This window comes from Ascaphus truei, unplaced genomic scaffold, assembly GCF_040206685.1.
Source record: "Ascaphus truei isolate aAscTru1 unplaced genomic scaffold, aAscTru1.hap1 HAP1_SCAFFOLD_2291, whole genome shotgun sequence".
Lineage (NCBI taxonomy): Eukaryota > Metazoa > Chordata > Amphibia > Anura > Ascaphidae > Ascaphus > Ascaphus truei.
In genome coordinates, this window is record NW_027455209.1 from 17,359 (window position 1) to 23,144 (window position 5,786).

The window sequence follows — 5,786 nt, forward strand, 5'->3', positions numbered from 1 at the left end:
GAGCATAGTGATAATTCCAGTGTGTTTACGCCACGCTGTGTCCAGGGACCTGGCACAGTGGTGATCTCCCTAGGAGAAAGGGAATCCCACTTCATTATTGGAGGGCGTACCTGGCAAAGGGACATCACGCAGAGATGCGCGGCTAGAGCTGGCAGCTGCATGGGGCAGTCTGCTACATCCCTGTACTTAATAAAGATGTCCTTGAAAACAAGAACCCCACTGTGTGAGTGTGAGCTTACTCGACAGTGGATGGCACCAAGAAGGAGTTCCTCACCAGGACCATCTCCCTGCGGAAGCATAGATCCTGATGAGGTGGAGGCGCTGCACATGATGTAAGTTGGACTCGTACCCACTACCTCAGCTACCTGTCCTGATTGACATCCCCTAATAACATCAAGCGGGAGACTCAAGAGTCCTGTTGCCTACAGGTGCACCACCAGACACGAACATGTAATGGGGACTGGTTAGACTACCCGGGCCAATGTGAGATTGGGGGGGGGAAAACCCGTTACACATGTATATACTCATATTGCCTACAGGTATTTTTTTAGAGTACAGCTTACTGCCTATATCCCTTAGCCCAATCAACTTCATCCCCTTCATTGATTTTATATTATAATGGCCTCGTGCAGCCTGCTTGTGGCAGGGATGTGATTTGTTTATCATTTCTCAAACACATGGGGAAACCTCACCGCTCGCGCGTGACATAGAGGAGGGGGCGTCATCCTGTATGAGTCAGAGGCGTGCCTGTACATGTAGAACCGCCCGGAGGGGCGTGTGTCTTCTGTAGGACACGGCTGACAGCAGCAGTATGATCCCTGGCACTCTGGCGTCGCGCGCATGCGAGGGGGTTTAGCAATACCATAGAGATGACCATAGAGTATGCTGGCGCCGCGCGCATGCGCGAGAATAAGGATTTTCATTGGTTAAGACACAATCTATGACGTCACGATTTGGCGCGAAAATTGGGCAGTCAGCTGTATATAAATTGTTGCTTTTAACACAAACAGCACTTCTTGATAAAGTTCCTTTGAACGAAACGCGTTGAAGGTTTGCTGTTGTCCCACACCATGAATTACAAATAAAGGACTATTTTTCTGCAAGACCTGTTCCTCCTTACTGCTGTGCGCTGCACACCTTGGCTTCACATCATATCATGTGTAGCACGGTCACCTGATGGCTACTATTCTAAACTTGGGCTGGCAGTAAACCCTGGTACTATCAGGTTGCCAGTAGTTGGTATGGGGTTTTCTCCCTTTCCTTTGGTACTGCACTTGAGTGACAGCAGGGGGTGGTACATCCTGTTGTAGCTGGGACAATGGGGTGCCCGTCTCCTGGCTGTACTTAAGGACAGGACCGCCCCAAATTTAGGAGTTCCTTCCCCCTCTGAGGAAGGCAGGTCACACAACTGGGAGCTTGAGATTGGGGCCTTCCCATGTGCTCTTCCCTCCTGGGAAGAGTGAGTGTGGACCATACCTCTGCCTCTACTAGGGAGGTGGGGAAGAGCTAGGACAGCTGCGGGTGCCCTTGGCCTGTAGTGACGGTCCAGGGACCATCGTTCAGTGAGAGCTGAGAGTACTGCATCAGGCAGAAGCCTGCCGCTGTAACTGTGCTGTACAGAGTGAATAAACTGTTCCTGTTATATACCTCCTGTCTGGTGCGTGACCTTACTGGGGGGAGAGGTAATAAGTTCTACAGTGGAAGATCACCTTCAGTTCCTGGAGTCTACGGCAGATGGAGCCACTGCACTGCTAAAGAGATATCTGTGGTATGAACCCCAGAAGCCTGTTCCTGTGTCCTTACTACCATCGGCGGACGATTCAGCCCTCCTGTTGCCAGCAGGTATATGCACCATACACCCTGTAATGGCCCCTATCTGAGATCGGTTGGGGGGGACACCGTTACATATGTTAGCAGACACAAACGAGAGGCAAATAAAGGATTTAACAGAGCCAGCAAAGAATAAGCACGAGCCTTTAAATCACTTAAATAACAGATTCCCCACAAAACAGAGAAGACAACAGACAAAAAAAATGCGGCCTGCGAGCTGTGGCTAGAAAACCAGGAAACAAAAAAACAATCAGCTAGAGCAGGGGGGCGCAAACTTTTTTCCCTGCGCCCCTCACTCCCGCGCCCACCCCAACCCCAACTTACCCGCGCTCCGGCGTAATGACGTCACGTTGCCATAGCAATGTGACGTCACATGACCTCGCAGCGTCATTTTGACACCGCGTTGCCATGGCGCCGCAGGGAGGAAGCCGCCGGAGCCACGGTAAGTTAGGTTTACAGAGGCCCTGCAGCTCCCCCGGCACTTAATTTAAGTGCCTTCGGGAAGCACGCGGGGCCTCTGTAAACCCCGCGCCCCCCGTCGGCAGTGTCGCGCCCCCCCTGGGGGTCGCGCCCCACAGTTTGCGCACCGCTGAGCTAGAGAAGTCGGCTTCTTTAAATATGGAAACATGTTAGGCAGACTATTAGGTAATCTTATGAGAGGATTTAACAATATAAAACCAATCACTAAACTAAAAGACAAATCCAGACAAACGAAAACAAAACCTAAGGAAATAGGCAACATCTTTAAGGAATTTTACGAACAACTATACGAAAAGGGAAAATCGACTCAGTAAGGAGGAAAAAGTTCTTTATGAATCTAAAAATCCCAAAGATCAGTGAAGCCCAACTAGAGAGCATAAGCGCCCCAATAACAAAAAAAGAAAGAAATTACACAATACTAAACCTTTAACACTTTAAGGGCCTGGGTGGTCTATCGGGGGAATACTTAGCCAAAAATGCTGCAATATAATCTTAGGGGGAGATTGGAATGCAATTCAAGATGTATATATGGATGGATCAGGCTTTAAGGAAGGGAATCCTCTGGTCAACACCCAAACCAAAAATATGTCACATGTGAATGATTACACTAAACCTGGTAGACACGTGGAGGACCTTCAACCCCACAGACCTTCAACCCCACTCAGACACAATTAAAAATCCCCTGGAAAACATGTTCCAGAACATTCATGAAGGTACTATGTTCCCCACGTCTAGTAATTTGGCCGATATTAGAATCATACACAAACCAGGAAAAGACCCTCTGAGACCGGAATCGTATAGACCCATATCTCTGATTAATCATGATATAAAAATCTTCACCAACATATTAGCTGACAGAGTAGCTAAGGTTCTTTCCTTCAACTATCCACCCGGACCAATCAGGCTTCATGAATGGCAGGTCCGCAGTAAAAAAAAATATAAGAAAAGTAATATCGGTTATACACTGGATAAAATCCTGCACAATAAAAAACTCGGCCTTGGTTGCAATAGACGCGGAAAAGGCATTCGATAATATATTATGGGAGCATGTGAATTATGTGCTAGAAAATTCGGGTTTAGGGGGAACTTCTGTGCAATAATCAAAGCCCTCTACAATAAACCCTCAACCAAAATTATTGCGGGCAGCGACCTATCCGAAGCTTTCACAATACACAGAGTCACCAGACAGGGATGCCCATTATCACCATTACTCTTCAACATGTCCCATTAGACCACTACCTAAGGCAAATGGAGGAGTTTGAAGGAATTAAAATGGGAAAATTGGAACTCAAACTGGCGATGTTCACGGGTGATATTTTACTGTTCATAAAAAAAACAGATAAGTCAATAGAGAGTATACTAAAGGCAATCTCAGCGTTTGGCTCCTTTGCAGGATTTAAAATAAATGTGACTAAAACTGAGCTATTATATATGTTAAAACCTGATAAAATAAACAACAACAAAAAGATTCCCCTAAAGATCATGAAGGCCCCAATTAGGTAATAAACATACAGATACCCAACAAGCTCTGAGAAACCCCAAAACATTACCACATAATATATATATATGTATATGTGTCCAAAGAAGTGCTAGTGGGCGTGGCTAAATATATACAACAAAAAACAAACAAAGATGCCCAAAGCTACTTGTAATATGACAAAAATACACAGTGCAATACCTATATGTTCTCTTGAAAAAGGGTAATTTAGTTTAACCCTTTGGCCAAAGCGTCGTAAGACATGACCATTAGCAGGTCCTAACACTCCCTGACCTTTTTTCATGGGTTTAACACAGCGGGGGTCCCTGCATTTGAATGGGACTCCCGCTGTCTGAATCCTACTGGGTTCCAGCTGTCTGTAAGAGATGCGCAGTCAGAGATAGACTGAATCAGTCACAAGCGATCGCGGGGCTTTTATTTTATTTTAATAATACAGTATTGTAGCAAGGGGTCTCCGGAGCTGAACAGCATTTATTTTAGGTCCGGGGACCCTCTCCTTCCCGAGTTACAGGTCCTGTTATGGGGTGCCGGTATCCCAGCGGCCATGTTTAAATTCTCCCGCGTCATGTGACCGGGAAATTTAAATGCATAGGAGATAACGGCACCCCATACCGGGGCCTGTATCTCGGGAAGCAGGGCGTCCCCGGACCTGAAAAAAATGCGGTTCAGCTCCGGAGACCCCCTGCTACAGTACTGTTATCAACATAAAATAAAAGCAGCTTCATTACCTTAGCGGCTAGCCGCTAAGTCAATGAAAGGGTTAAGGCAGACTACCAGGTTTATTGGGGACAGAGTGGGTGAGTGAAAGGGGTAATTGCATCAGGGTGGGTGGTTAGGCCTCTCGGGTGGGCAGTGGGAGGGGCAAACCCCTTCATCACCTTAGCGGTAGTAACCGCTATGGTAATGAAAAGGTTAACCACTCCCACTGCCCACCCGAGAAGCCTAACTGCCCACCCTGTGGCAACTACCCCCTTCTCTCAATCCATCTACCCCCAATAAACATTACAATACAAAACATCAATAAAATACATTGCACAACCACCCCTTTCCCCCGCCCACATACAGTACAGTAATGGATAGTAAATTAAAGTTCTACTTAACCCTTCCAGGAGGAAGGCAATCCTCGTCCTCCTCTTCTTCAGTGGGCACCAACAAAAAAATAACTACTGGCCACTGACCCCTTAATCACCTTAGCAGTTATTAACCACTAAGGTAATTAAGGGGTTAATCCCCCCCCCCTCCCGCTACACAACCGAGAGACCTAACCACCCTCCCAAGGGCACCTACCCCCACCTCCTCTACCCATTGATTGGTACAGTGACACACCGTTGCCACTATGCCAGTCAATATGCAGCCTGCCTGCAAATCCCCAAAACAAGCATCACATTTCAGACATTCAATTTTAAACAAAAAAATGCCAATAAACCAATTGATTGGCACAGTGGCACACCCATGCCCTGTGGACCTGAGCTACCACCATGCTAGTCAATATGCAACCTGCCAATCTCAAAAACAAGACTCAAATTAAAACCACATTCACTTTCCATTTAAAAAATGCCAATAAACCAATTGATTGGCACAGTGCCACACATGGTCTGTCACTCTGTCAGTCAATGAGCAATCTGCAACAACAACAAAAACCTGCAAATAAAAAAAACAAGCACCAAACAAAAGACATTTACATTTGAATAAAAAAATTATGCCAATGCAGATGCCAGAGAATGGGTAGAAGTGCGGCGCAACTGCGCATGTCTGAAGAAAGGCTCCCGGATGTCTTGTTCCAAAAAAACTTTATTAACACACACCAGGGCTACACCAGCATCTCCCCCTCAACGCGTTTCACCCTTACGCAGAGGGCTTCGTCTTGGAGTGGGGAGAAGTGGTGACAGCCTCTTAAATACCTAAAAGCCCGCGAAAGCGGAATTAAAAATTTAACCCCTTGAGTGCTTTATGCCTGTAAATTAATATCAATGCTATT